The sequence below is a fragment of the Danio aesculapii genome, chromosome 4, assembly GCF_903798145.1.
Source record: "Danio aesculapii chromosome 4, fDanAes4.1, whole genome shotgun sequence".
NCBI classification, from domain to species: domain Eukaryota; kingdom Metazoa; phylum Chordata; class Actinopteri; order Cypriniformes; family Danionidae; genus Danio; species Danio aesculapii.
The window spans coordinates 10,978,818-10,992,713 of NC_079438.1; positions in this window are offsets into that span (position 1 = coordinate 10,978,818).

Below are 13,896 nucleotides of genomic sequence, written 5' to 3' on the forward strand. Positions count from 1 at the left end.
AGTTTGCTTTTGCTTGCCAAACTCTTTCCACACTGACTGCAGGTGCAGGTGAAACGATTCTTGTCTCTCCTTTTAAAAACACCATCAGTCTGTAAATGAGTTTTTTCCTCAATTTTGACATGATGTTCCTCCTCTTTACTCCCTTCAATTAGGTCTGAAATAAATAAATAAAACAGTTTTAAGTATTTAAGTCTTAAATACTCTCATCAAAAGCTGAAAAGTGAAAAGACACTGGAAACGTTGGCTACACAGTGTAGTTTTGATGCATATTAAATGTAAAATAAATCAGATAATATTTTGTTCGGTCCATTAACGTGTACACATTTAAGCAGATTCAATTCAATTCATTTTTATTTATCTAGTGCTTTTAGAAATGTAAATTGTAACATACAAGTTATAGTAAATTGAAACTGTCAGTCCAGTTTTCAGCGTGTTACGCCCTCGAGGCGAAACAAGGACAAAGGAGGGGGAAGCAAAAGTCACGTTTCAAAAGTTTATTTTAAGCCCACTGTGACCAAACACTAGGTAAAACGTATCGCCAACTCGCACGCCGCTGGTCTCAGTCCCAAAAAGTCTGAAAAAAGTCTGTCCCAAACAGTAGCAAGAAGCTGATAAAAGAGCGCACACTTAGACTCAGCAGTTCCCCATCCACCTGATTATGCCCCACAATGTTGCAGCGCATCTGTAGAGGAAGTAGGGGTGGGCGGTACACCGGTGTCATAGTCATCACTGGTGTGACATTGCGCCACGACATGGATTTTCTAATACTGTCAATACCGTAATAAATCAATTATGTGCCTTGAACAGCTGCATTTACATCAATAATAGCTAATTCTAAATAATAAGGCATTAAATTTTCTTCAAACGTTCAGTTGTTGTCTGAATACCTGTCCTTATACTACAGGGCTCGAAATTGCAACCATTTTGGTCGCATGTGCGCCTGAAATTTAATCTATGCGCCCTCATAATATATTTGGGAGCACTTGATTTTCTCTATAAACTTGCTGAATCGCTCTACGCTGCCGCTGTATTGGTTCATATTAGCTGTCAATCACTCAACGCTTCCCGCTGTCAGATGACAGGGAGCTTTTGTTACCGCAGGAAATGCAAACGACTGAAGAATGAAAAGTACACAGGTTTGCAAACCTCACTTAAAGTTATAAAAATAATAATAATAATATTAATGGCGCAGATGACAGCGATCATGACATGAGGTAAATGTTGATCTGCCAGCTGAGATCAATCGAGTGTTTTCGGAGAACGTGCCCGAATCTTGTTGCTTTGCTTTCACTGCGTGTTCAGCACAAATGTCCGCTAAATGTAAAATCTAATACTTTACACATAATTGCCAAAGAAACTATTCTTTACTAAGTTTACACTGAAACTACGGCTCATAACAAAGAGCAGTATTGCGCCGGTGGTCATCGCGAGAATCCTGCTCTGTCTGCTCATAAATTGGTGCCGCTTTATTCCAGAGAAAAATGAAGATCAGCTCATAACGGGATGGAGCATTTAAAATGACACAAACTGAAACCAAAACTTAAAGAGTGATAGAAGTAAGACTTTTTTTGTCTGTTCTTCCTTGAAATGTATATTATTTTGCTATTTAAAGTAATACCATGATATTATACCGTCACCGTTCAAAAGATAAAAAATATCGTGATATTAATTTTAGGTCATATCGCCCACCCCTAAGAGGGAGCAAAACAGACACGGCAGACAAATGACACAGCAGGCGTCACACCCTTCCCCATAAACAGGAAACGACGTTTCCATTATACAATAAACAATTAAATACATACATTTTTAAAAAAGTGAATACAAACCCATATTTACAAGGGGGTCCTAGACAGGGCGACGGCCACTATGTTCTCAGAGCCTTCTAAGTGCCGAATATCCAAATGGAAAGGTTGAAGAAAAAAGCACCAACGCATAAGCCGATGGTTAGGATTTTTAAGCAAGTGAAAAAAGGTAAGAGGATTATGATCACTACAAATTGTTAAATGTAATCCATCTCCTCCCACATACACCTCAGTGTTAGAGTCCAGATTAATGAGAGTGCTTTTTCCAATAATACAATAATTCCATTGATAACTATTTTTGTGAGAAAAAACAAACAGGACACTCGATGCCCACATCATCCTCTTGAACTAACACTGCACCCGCTCCCTCTTTACTGGCATCCACCATAATCTTAAATGGTTCTCCTAGCCGAGGAGCCACCAAGACTGGTGCTGACGCAAGCAATGCTTTCACTGCATCAAACGCAGATTGACAAGACTCGGACCAAACAAATAAAGCTTTGGACTTAAGCAGATCAGTTTAAGGGTCAACCACTGTGGAAAAATTTCTACAAAAACAGTGGTAAAACCCTACAAGTCCCAGAAAGCACATCAATTCTTTTTTAGTGACGGGCACCGGATATTCATCTAATTTTGGCCTGCAAGAGGCGATCAAGAAGGCTGCGCAAACGACAAAGATGCTCTGGCCAGCTGTCACTCACCACAATCGTATAATCCAAATAAACGGTAACCCCTTCAAGTCCCGCAACTATTTTATTCATTAATCTTTGAAATGTTGCGGGCGCGTTCCTTAGGCCGAAGCTCATCACACGGTAAGAGAATAGCCCATCAGGTGTTATAAACTATGATAATTCCTGCGCACGCTCAGTTAATAAGACCTGCCAATAGGCCTTAAGTAAATCCAATTTAGTCACCGATCTGATCAATACAATCCTCCATCCTCAGTAGAGAAAAGGAGTCTGGTTTTGTAACTGAATTTAATTTTCTATAGTCCGTACAAAAACGGAAACTATCGTCGGACTTCCTAATTAAAAGACACGGAGATAACCAGCAAGAGGAAGAGGGTTCAGCCAGTTGATTGTCAAGCAAATACTGGAATTCTGTTCTCAATACATCATGTTTATTCAACGGAACACGATAAAAGCGCTGGTAAATAGGCATGGCTTCTTCTCACAACTAAAGCATGAGTCAAAACACTTGTCTGTGTCGGTACATCCGAGAATAACTGTGGAAACTGTGGAAATATAAATTTATATTATATATAAATATACATAAAACTGGTGCGACAGACCTTTAAATGTCTTGGTTTCCTGAGCCCTGACTGTCTCCAAAGTAATGCAAATTGTCATTTTCACAGCATGGCTGGTCTCCAGAACATCATTTTCCACAGTTTTCTGCCCTTGTCCTTCTGCCTTTACCCTGCCGACAACAACACTTCATTTGCATGCTTTGTTTTAGAATGTATAAAAACCTAGTGCTTGCTGTACAGTTGACAGTTTTCTTTTGATGACGCCAAAGCAACGCTGAGTTCTTCTTATTAAAGGATTCTGCTTTGAAGAAAACCGAAAATTCTCCTTGGTTTTTTGGCTCTTCTTAGAATTTCACAACAGTTTGGTGCCGTGAGCCAGACTAGAGAAATTCACAACAAAACTCCGATAACAATTGAATTAATTCTTGTTGTTGAGTAGCATCTAGATGTTTAAACTCAAATAACACCTTTTTAAATTCTCAGAATTCTTCAACCTACCCTGCAACACGCAATCATCAGGTGTTTTAAATTCATCCGCCTGCATGTCAGTCACATGATGCGCATAGTGCTCAGGAAAACTATCAAGCAACGCTACAGGATTTATCTGCATTGGTGTGACACGTCTCAATTAAAATATGGCTTTAAATTATTAGCGTGACAAGCTTGTGATTTCTTTTTTCGGTCTGGTGTTAAAATAGTGTAGTTATCATTATTGCCAATGTGCGTCACCTTATATGGCCCAGCGTACTTGGCTTGAAAGGGCGATCTCAACACCGGGAGGAGCGCAACAATCTGGTTACCCACGGTAAACTGTCTGTGTTCAGTGCGACGGTCAAACAGGTGCTTTAGCTAGTTCCCATGCCAACGAAAACCGTCGACGAAAACACAAAACGTGATCAGACAACTTCTCAGGCGGATCTAAATCAGTCCACTGATCGTGCAAAACAGCCAGCGCCCCAAACTTTATGTGCAAAAACAAGTTTATTTGGGCTATGGCCAATACTTTGTTGAGTTACTTCCCTGGCTGACAGCATCAGCCACAGGAGGCCCTCCTCCCAATCTCTGTCCCATCTCAACAGAATAAGCTCGGAGCAAGGATTTTAAGGTGGAATGGAAGCACTCTAGCGCACCTTGGCTTTGCGCATGATATGCAGTGGACAAATTGTATTTAATCCCCAGATGACAAAGAACTTCGGCAAACAAGTTTGAAGTAAAATTACTTCCCTGATCAGACTGAATAGTTTTAGGTAAGCCAAAAATTTTAATAATCTGAGTGAGAGCTTTTACAACAGACTTGGGTGTTAATAAAACGCAAAGGAAACGCAGCCAGATAGCGAGTGACCTGGCACATTACTGTAAGTAGGTATTCACTCCCTGCTTTCGAGAGAGGGAGTGGCCTAACACAGTCAATGATAAGATACTCGAAGGTTGGCATACCGCAAAAATGGGCTGCAGAGGTGCCAGTTTTAACGACTGATTAGGCTTAACAGTCAGCTGGCATGCATGACAGGTTTTAACATAACTGGTGACATCTTTTTTGTTATGAAACTAGTAAAAATAACAAAGAATTCTATCGTACGTCTTTTTTATGCCAGCATGACCGGCAAGACCATCATGGGCAGTTTTTAAAACTACCGGCTGCCATTTAACGGGCACCACAACCTGGACAAAAGGATCACCCACACAAAAACCAGCATGGGGAGACCATTTTCTCAATAAAACCCCATCTCTGATGAAATAATCCTGTGCCTGGTTTCGAATTTCAATATCATCAACTACCTGCTCATACTGAGCTTTTAAAGTTACATCGTTTTGCATCAAACACATCAGGATATTGCAGAGCACTCTCGTCCAGACAGTCACAATAGGGAGGCGGATTAAAAACTACAAAGGGTGGCGTTTCACCAACCCAAACGCATCCGCCCAACAGATTATTGCCAAGAATAAGTGACACGCCTTCAACGGGCAGAACAGGTCGCACGTCAAGCTCAACACCTCCCTGCACCCGATCATAATTCAGAGTCACTTTATGTAAGGATACAGATAATACATTCAATCCAATACCATGAATTATCAACAACTTACCAGTGTCAGACTCCAGTGAAAACACCACAGTACTTCCCCCTCCAAACAAAATACAAAAAAAAAAAAAAAAAAAAACACTTACCAAGCGAAAATCTAGCCAAAATAAACAAGACGATCGACGCAAAAATACACAAGGACGAGCCGCCAATTGGGGGAAGCCAAAAGTCACGTTTCAAAAGTTTTATTAAGCCCACTGTGACCAAACATAAGGCAAAACGCCTTGCCAACTCGCACGTCGCTGGTCTCCGTCCAACCCTTAGCATCAGGAAAAAGTCTGTCCCAAACAGTAGCAGGACGCTGATAAAAGAGCACACACTTTGTTACCCATCCACCGGATTATGCCCTGCAATGTTGCAGCGCATCTGAAGGAGCAAAACAGACACACAGACAGACACGGCAGACAAATGACAGCACAGCAGGCGTCGCAAGAGTTTCTTACATAATTGATAATAAAAGTCATTTTGGTAAGACACAGATTTTAAAGCTGTAAATGACCTATTTTTATTTGTATATATTTATAATTACAACAAAATGTTTTTCTAAAATTTGTAAAGACAGGGAACAGTTGTTTACTCTGTGCCTGACTGGTAAACGCATAAGAAAAAATTTCTGGGGTAACAGCTGAACAAACATCTGAATATTTGCCTCACAGACATGAGACATGCCTGTACAGCATCTGAATAAAGGCTGGAATGTGCACCTTTACCCTTGTGTGCTGTTGGGTCATTTTCATCCATTCTGGAGTGATTTTGAGGCTTAATTTGACCAAAACGTTCTCTGTTTCAGCAAACGGACTGATATTTAGGGACATCTTATTTTTACATATTCTGGGAAAATACTTTGAAATAAAAATAAATACATAAACTCAATACACTCTGGGCAAATTTATTCCCTTTTCGTTATATTCATGGCTGTTTTTTCTCCATTGGACTATTATAAGAACATTTTTTTTGGATTGCAAAAGCCATGATGGCATATAATCATGCATTTATGATTGTTGGTGTTTTCTGTGACACCAGTCAACATTGTTTAACTGGTCTCCACCCATTTTTCCTTTCACTTTCATTTGCGTTATAACTGCTAAGGGTTTTGGGTTTCATTGTGATTATTGTTAAATTGTTTGTTTTGTTGTTGATACTGCTGTTTGTGTGTGAAAAGTACAGTGTTTTTTATTATTATTGACTAATTCAAAATTTATGTAGACAAATAGAGCAATTGTCTGAGTTTTTTTCTGGTTCTTATTGTTTGTTTGTTTATTTTTTAAAATATTTGTAACTGGTGGTGAGAGCTAGCCGTAGCATATTTTCTTTAAAAAGGTATTTTTACAGATATTCTGTCTGGTTCCCAAGATTAATAATTTAAAAACAATTGACAAACATATTTTTGTAATGTTTGTTTATTTCAATTGGGGGTGGGGGGGGGGTTATCACCGTTCCCACACCATCATTACATTTCCCTGCTGGGAGGAGATTTGTGATTTTTACTACTGATCATCGGTTACAGCGCAAAAAAATTTCTGCCTTTTATATGAAGTAAAGCGTGTGTGTGTGCGTGTGTGTGAGTGAGAGAGAGAGAGAGAGACGCTGGATTTATACCTCCACTGACTGTGTGCGCACCTCGCGAAACGGACAAGGCTATTATACTCGGCACGTCCACCGTTGTGATATTCTTTAAAACGACAGGGGGCGGTCAAAAGAAACACACTGTAAAGTCAGACGGATAAACAGAAGTTGAAAGTTTTTGGAACTACATCATACATTCAATGTTTTTAAAGTAATTATTTTTATTGTTTTTATAAATTATTTTATTGATCATGAGGATTTTTATTACCATTCAAGATTTTTTTTAATCAAACTTTGATGCATCACTTGCTTTTGTTCATATCTCGGACAGTTCTACCTTTTATAATTTATTAAAATATTATTGACAGCAGAACATGGGTTGCTCTACAAATATATATTTTTATTATGGCAAGAATAAAAGAAAAGAAAAAAAAAAAAAGACTTACTAAAAAAATACAGATGTTTTTTTAGATTTTGCCTGCTCCACAATTCACACATTACCGTCTGGCTAGTTTCTCTCCTCTGCTTATGCTAAAAAGGCAATAATGGTCCAACATTCCTGACTGTTCTCACCAATAAAGCCTAGACAAACAGGGCATCAGTATATTGTAAACTGATAGGTTCAAATATTCCTTTCCAGTTATCTGTGTGTTTTATTTTCGTGGAGTTTCAGTGCACTTTACTGACGCATTTCTAAAAACAGTTCGCAGTGAGAAAGTCTACACTGTTTATTATCCTTATATTGCAAAAACACACGTTTGTTGTCATTGTGAGTGTACACAGTAAAAACTAGACACTTAACAGATTCGATTGATGTATTGATCTTATCTGTACGATCAAAACAGAAAGCGATTTGAGGAGAAGACGGTCTTCGTCCCCTAGGGTTAAATACCTATGACGCAGTTAATGACGTGACGTAAGAGTCTAATTGTTGTTCTGAAATTGTATTTACAGCGGTCTACAAACTTTTTGCGAGTGTTGAAGCTGGCCTCTGCTGATGAAACTGTAAACTATCTACAGTAAACTTTCTTTTAATTGAATCTCTGACTCCTGCTCTTCTTCATTTGATAGACTTGTCATTTTTGGGTTAAAACTGTTGGTCCCCCTACAAAGTGTATTTATGCACACACACTATGATCTGCTGTTTTTCCTTCACTGAACTCCGTATAAACGATTTAGGAAATTTTCTGAAGGGTTAATGCAGCCAACTGATCATCAACAGTAAAAATGACACATTTGACCTCTTCCCAACAGGGAAAACACCAACAATCTAGAATTCATGATTATTTGGTGTCATGGCTTTGCGGTTAAAAATGAGTCAATGGGTCAAAAACAGCCAAGAACATAGGTCCGCATGATTAACCATATTATCATCACAATAACAATTTGTGGTCCACGATCAATAATTAAATATTGTCATGATTTTACAGTTTAAACACCAAGTCGTTAATTTAATGAGTGGAGTTTAGATTGCAAGTGTTTTTTGAGGAATGTAATGTTGATCAGGTAGCCTTTGCTCCAGTTCAGTCCAAACTTCCCAAGGTAACACAACAAACTTCATTAACCACCTTGAAAGCCATCACAAAGTGGCTGTCATCAGTGGGTTAATGAGCTCAGGAGAATTCTGCTTTGCATTTTTCTATGCATTACTAATATTACTAAACCAGACAACATTTATAAGTTAAACAAATATTTGCAGAGATTCAGCAGTTTTTTTCCTGACGCTTTTGCCAGTCATGTAGACAGAAGACACTATTCAATTGTTTAAATGTTAAAAAAAAAATTTCACTATGGCCCTGTTTGTGCGGGTATTCAGGTTAATTTTCATCAATCTGATGCAAGTTTTATTATTTACAAGAAAATGCAAATAAAAGTTTCAGATCAATTAACTCAATTTATAAAATTGAGTGCATATATATTTTTTGCTAATTTCCTTTATTTCCAATTAGACCATGCACTTTATTCAGTTTTACAGTTTTAATAGGTATATATGCTTTTTTAAATAACATTTGTTAAACAAATATTTTAGCACATCGAAAGTAATTAAATTATCTTGTCTTTTGATTTAAAAATTTATGCAAAGGATCAGGAAATGATCGCGCACAAAAAAAAAATGCAATCAACCAACACGTGCGTCACTCTTATGCCACGTTTTGAAAGATAAATTCGCGTTTTAGTACTGCTTTGAAAAGAAAAAAAATTATTAAAAAGCACATTAAAAGACTATAGACATAAAATACAACATTCACAAAAGGTGTATCTTATGGAAAAATACCAATTGACGGGCGCTGCTTTCGGTTTTAAAAGAAATCAAGCAGATTTAAAAAAAAAAAATCTAATTTGCAGAAGAGAAATGACAAAAAAATTTGCAAAAGGAAAAGATTAAACATATCAGGACTGTTAAAAGAACATTCTAATTTATATATTCTTTCAACTCCAATACAACAGCTAAGATTATGAATGACGGAGTGTAAAGCCGTCTCTCCTGCGTGCTTCAGCAGTGCGTCTTATGTTTATGAATGAGGCGGAGAGAAAGCGCAGTTTAGCTTTACCTCAAGATATTGAAATAAAAACGAACACCAAACTGCTCATCATGCTCAAAAAGTTAAACTAAAACACACAACTCTTGTTGGTTGCACCAACAGGAAGCACAATGAACCAAAATGCTGATTTATACGCCTGCGTCAAGCGCACGCTACGGCGCAGCCTACGCGTGGACACATAGCCCTCGCCGTGGCCGTCAGCGATGTTGACACGCTCCTCTCAAAAAAAGTAACTGATACGCATAGTGCAAGCTCTGTGATTGGTCAGCTTGGTAGCTCTGACGAGTGTGGACGGAGGAGAGAGCCGCGCGAGCGTGATGCTGTGAGTGTTTACAAGTGTAGAGTCCCGTGAAGGAGCTCCGGATGTAAACTGTTGTTTTGTGTTTACCTTATGATTAAAAGTAGTTGCACGTCCACTGGTTCCCGCCTCAAAATGAGCAAATTTGAGCCACTTGTACATTAAGAAAGTGTTCAGAAAAAAACAAAACACCAATGAAGAAACTTGACACATCAAAACAAACACCTACTCCCGGCTAGCGTTTCGGAAGTGTTACTGCAGAGCAACAGAAACAGCGCGCAGAAGTATGCACAGCTACACGCATTGCATGTGCCGTGAGTCATGCTGATCACTTGACACAGAAGTAGAAACCAGGCTTAACACGCCATTCTTTTAATTCAATATTCGTGAAGTATGTGAACCAACCGCAGATGCTTTGTCATGTTGGTTGCGACACTCTGCTTTATAACTTATTAATTTATTTCAATAATTACACTTAGCTTTGCCATCGTTCTTCACCACATGAAGCCACTCTTTTGAGCACATCTTGCGGTCAATCTCGAATCAACTGTTTAGATTATTATTGAAGGTGCTCTCCAGCGGCGAAGTTCCTGGCAGAGTAGCAGGTGACTAAATGTGCATGCAGAAATTAGACAAGAGGAATCAAAATATTTTATTATATAACAACAAGTATGGCGTTCTTAGTATCTAATCCCCGCCAGTTGTAGTACAGGTTGTTTTTTGTAGTTGTGGCTGTAATCCTTTGGATTAAATTACCCTTAAAATCCTGCTAATTTAAGGCATCATTTACGGTAAATAATTGTTATAATAAAATAAATGAAGTAGCCTACCCAGTATAACAGTAGCAGACCTAACTTTATATCTACAGCTCGGCAGAGTCAGCACGGGTATAAAAACAGGTGGTTTTATTCCTGATGAGAATATTTATTGTTGTCAGACCTCATTTTCACATAAATACACCAGAATGAATAAATCAAAACTCACAGCTAATCAGAACAGCCTTTGCGTGTAGCATCTCATCAGATCATACAGAACTGTCAGACAAAATTTGAGGTAAATCTTAAATGAAGCAAGACAAAACTGCCTGACTCTTGCTTGTGTAGTTACAATAGCAACCCAACGTTCTCCTCAGAATTTCCAACGAGCTTAATTTAATATGAAATTAAAGCCGGAAACAAACATGAAGAACAATTGTTGTGCAGCGATGAGACGAACGCATTGAGTGACTAACAGGAGGTGTGGCTATGCAGGACCATGGTGTGTGTGTGTGTGTGTGTGTGTGTTTGTGAACTCACTTTCAGAAAGGAGAGACAGAAAGTGCCTACTGCAGTGGGGCTGCCTCTGATTTAAAAAAAAAATAAATAAAAAAACTCTAAAATAAAGAAAAGAGGTAGAGAAAGCCCAGCTGATATTGCTTTATTGATCCTATTGGAAAGCCATAATGAACCGGTTTCTGCATAATGTGTTGAAAAATTACATTTTGACAAAACTTAAACCCAAAAGGTTCATGGCTTTGGAAAAAACATTCGAGGCTGAAGCCCCAGAAGCCCAACAACCCCGCGAATCCCTTGATCAGGAATAAACACCAACCTATTTGTTGTTCAGAGTCTTCTTTTTTAATTTTGCAGGGTTCTGGATCACTCATGTTCTCGCTGTCCTTCAATAAAGTCTTCAATGGAGCCTGATGGGAATATTTCAGTGTTTATAGCTGAACTGGAGGAGGAGGAGCTTCACTGGAGAAGGTGACAATTATTCTAATTTCATGCTGTTTGCATATATTTATATTTTAATGCCATATTAGCAGCACTGGCTAAATTCATGGAAACACTTGTATTAAATATTTAACATATAATTGGCAATCATAACGGTTTCTGAAACAACATTGTTTCTTTTAAAACACAAATAACAACAAATAACAACAACAACACTGATAAAGTCTTATAAGCTCTTTCAGTCTGATCAATGTTAAAAATTCCTCCAGAAAACACATTTTTAAACATTTGCCTTAAAATATTTCCTGAATAAAAACATTCTCTAATATAAAATATGTTTTACCATCAAAATATTCTCACACAAGTTACACATAGGTTTTACTTCCCTGTTCAATAAATGTGTGCAAGTCTTGAGTGGCTGATTCTACAACTCATGTGTGCAGCGTGATCATGTCTCTGATTGCTTAGAGGTAAAGTTAGTTTTAAATTGGCACGTTCTGACTTTCCCCTTAATAACATAATTTTATAAAAGTATTATTTGCAAACTCTAAATAGCAAAATCATAGCAGCCAATGACTATCAAAGTACAACATTGTTTACAGTCAAATAAACAGTGTTAATGTTGTTTTCAATAAAGGTAAAGTTGGTTTTATATTCGCATATTCGTTCGTTTAGCGGTCTCTATATTGTTTACCATGTTACTTTGAATATTTTATCGGAATCAGCATGCAAGTATGACTTCTAAACAACGTTAACACCATCTAACTCACTGTGAACAATGATGTACTTTGATAGTCATTTGCTGTTATCATGATTTCCCTATTTAGAATTTGCAAATAATACTTTTCTGCAGTTATATTATGGAGAATGTCTGAATATCCAAATATAAAGCCAACTTTATCTCTATGATTGCTTACAGATATCTGGTTTTGGTCAGATTTGGTACCAATACATGAAAAAAATGAAAATTAAGACCCGTCTAAAAGAGATTTAGACTTTTTGAAGGCCTATATATTGGATTTTGAGATTTAAGATTTTAAATTTTATTTTTTTAAGACCCTGCAGAAACCCTGTAGATAACCTGCAAGTTAATAAAGGTAAAGTTGGTTTTATATTCGCACATTCGTTCATTTAGAAGTCTCTATATTGTTTACCATGTTACTTTGAACATTCGATCGGAATTAGCATGCAAGTATGACTTGAAAACAACATTAACACTTTTTATTTGACTGTGAACAATGTTGTACTTTGATATTCATTGGCTGCTGATATGATTTCGCTATTTAGAGTTTGCAAATAACACTTTTCTGAAATTATATTATTAAGAGGAAAATCTAAATGTGCGAATATAAAACCAACTTTATCTCTATCGCGAGTAACGCATTACAGAAGCGTACAACATCACAACGTAGCATCGAGCTAAAAACAAGAAAGTATATTAGCATTGAGCACATATGTTAAAGCAGTTCAACCTGCAAGATAATTGCAACAAATCTGCGAACGCTACAAAGGTCAGATATAATACACTTACTTTGAATAAACGCACAACACCCGTAACATAAGTGAAATTAAACAGCAAACACAAAGCTCTGCACTCTCCACTCTTTGCCTCAGACTGAGCGCCATGGGCGGGATATTTGCCAGCACGCTGATCAGCGAAAGCTGATTGGCTGCCTGTATGTTGCTCAGAGAAAGCTGATTGACTGTGTGTGTGCGTGTAAGCGCTCAGCGAAAGCTGATTGGCTGCCTGTAGGCGCTCGGCGAAAGCTGATTGGCTGCCTGTTTCTCAATCAGTCTCTTTACAACAGAGGGAAACATTTGTGGACAGAAGATTAATTTGTCTTCTTCTTCAGTCTCTTCAGAGGAATATAACATTGTTTCTGTGCAATCCCAGATTGTATAATACCTTCAGTCAAGCCTGGCCCTAAAGGTTTTTACATTATTTTATATTTGACTGCACAAATCTTCTCAGTACATGTCAAACAAAGACATTCGCTCAATTACTAATAGATCTGAGATTTCTTTACCTGTTTGTGTGAGTTTTTGGAATAATATATTTAAGTGACAGAATGGTGGAGTTTTACATAAATTCCTCTTATATAATAAAGTTGGTGACGTCTCCACTCAAAACTGCCCTTACAAAAATAGCCTACAGGAATCCTGCAGGATTTTAATTTTTTTTTCAGGAACCTGCTGGAATCCTGTAGGAATTATGAAATCCTGCAGGACAAAATGACAATATGTGCAGGCAAATCCTACAGGTTTTAGAATCATGCAGTCCTTTTTACAGGAATCCTGCAGGATTTGTTTTCCCCCTGCAGGATAGCTGCTGTCCTGCAGGAATTATAAAATCCTGTAGGACACATTGACACTATGTGCAGGGAATTCTTACAGGTTTTAGAATCGATACAAGCAAGTGACGAATCTTGCAGGATTTTATATTTCCTGCAGGACTTGCAGGAGTTATTTGCTGTAATTAAAATGAAAGAAAGAAATTCTGTCACTTTCTGTAATTTTAATTCATGAAACTGTTGGTAGCAATACAATATGAGTTCTAACAAACAAACAATACAACAAACAAACAAACAAAAAATAAATAAATACATAAATAAATAAAAGTATACTTATGAATAGATTATAGGCAA